The 1,503-nt window shown below is 47.4% G+C and overlaps 1 pseudogene; it reads right to left on the bottom strand.

The window, feature by feature from the left end:
* Positions 1-458: 458 nt before the first annotated feature.
* Positions 459-1,220, bottom strand: LOC101274372 (tRNA 2'-phosphotransferase 1-like; annotated as a pseudogene).
* Positions 1,221-1,503: the final 283 nt, after the last annotated feature.

Genomic DNA, 1,503 nt, shown 5'->3' with positions numbered 1-1,503 from the left:
AGGTGTGACAAAGTGAGAGAGTGGCATGGACATATATACACTACCAAATGTAAAATAGATAGCTAGTGGGAAGCAGCCGCTTAGCACAGGAAGATCAGCTTGGTGCTTTGTGTCCACCTAGAGGGGTGGGATAGGAAGGATTGGAGGGAGATGCAAGAAGGAAGAGATATGGGGATATATGTATATTTATAACTGATTCACTTTGTTATAAAGCAGAAACTAACACACCATTGTAAAGCTATTATACTCCAAAAAAGATGTAAAAAAAAAAAAAGAAGAAGAAGAGCTTAAGGAAGCAGTCATCAAGTTGAATGAGAGGAAGATGAGTCAGCACAGAGAACAGTGAAACAGTAAGAGAATTTGCCTGGAAGAGATCTTGGGCTGTGGTTACTTCTTTTTTTTCAATCCTGAGTTTCTTTTTTTGATTGTCTATTTACATTTCTTATTTAATGAATATTTTATTGTTGGATCATCCTTTACCCTCTGGAGCGGTGCTTGGGGCCACTCTGACATTCTGTCTACTCATTACCGGCCAAGGAGAGGGACTTTTGGGTGGGGCGTAGTTGCACGGCCTTCTCGAAATACTTGGGAAGCAGGAAGCCATCAGCATTCCCTGGAATCAGGATCACCCCACTGACGGAGAGGAAGAAGGGTATTTCATCTGCCAGGGCCAGGGGCCCATTGATGAACAAGGCCACTTCACAATTTGGCCACATGCCACTGATGACACTGTGCACAGTCCCCAGGCAGTCCTGAGGCCAGGTGGATGTGCATCCTTCCCCAGCAGGACATGCCTTTGAACGGGATGGATGGCCAGTGCTGCCAGAATGTGCCATAAATAAGCATCAGGGGCAGGGCCTGTCGGGTTGCCAAGGGCATCAGATCCATCTCAGGTACTTGCGGGAAGTGACCAAGATTGGCTTGGATGAGAGCCAATGCCGGGGTCCCCTGGCTGCAGTGTGAACCACTGCTTCCCCATGGTGTTCACCACTTGCTGCACATCTTCAGCTGAGAAGCTGTGGGACTGGGGCAGCTGTAGGAGGGTGCCCAGGGGCAGGAAGGCTTTGACCCCCACGGGAAGCCCCAGCTCCAGGGCTCCATGACAGGTCATAGGACCAAGTTTTGGGTACTTGCACATCTTGGTCTGGTTCCTGGGGTCTGTGAGCCTGTCTATCCCTGGGCCCTGCTGCTTCTTGCCTCTTTCCTCCAGAGAAGTTCATAGTCAAGATAGACTCCTGCTGTCCGGCAGCGTGTTACTTCTATATGTAACTGACGAACAGCAAATACAAAGAAGCCTATTATTAAGTGTTACAGGAATCTGAAAGCCAAAGAGACCAAAAGCCTGGCAAATTCCCATGATTATTAGAGTCAGTGTAGGGGCGGAAAAATTATTTTCCCTCTAACCTTCTGGATTCTGGGCTGAGACACACCTGTAATAAAAGACAGGTTAACAGGAGAAAAACAGAAGTTTAATAACATGTGTACTTCTCTTTATGCATGGGA

The sequence above is a fragment of the Orcinus orca genome, chromosome X, assembly GCF_937001465.1.
Source record: "Orcinus orca chromosome X, mOrcOrc1.1, whole genome shotgun sequence".
Lineage (NCBI taxonomy): Eukaryota > Metazoa > Chordata > Mammalia > Artiodactyla > Delphinidae > Orcinus > Orcinus orca.
This window is presented reverse-complemented; position numbering and strand designations above follow the sequence as displayed.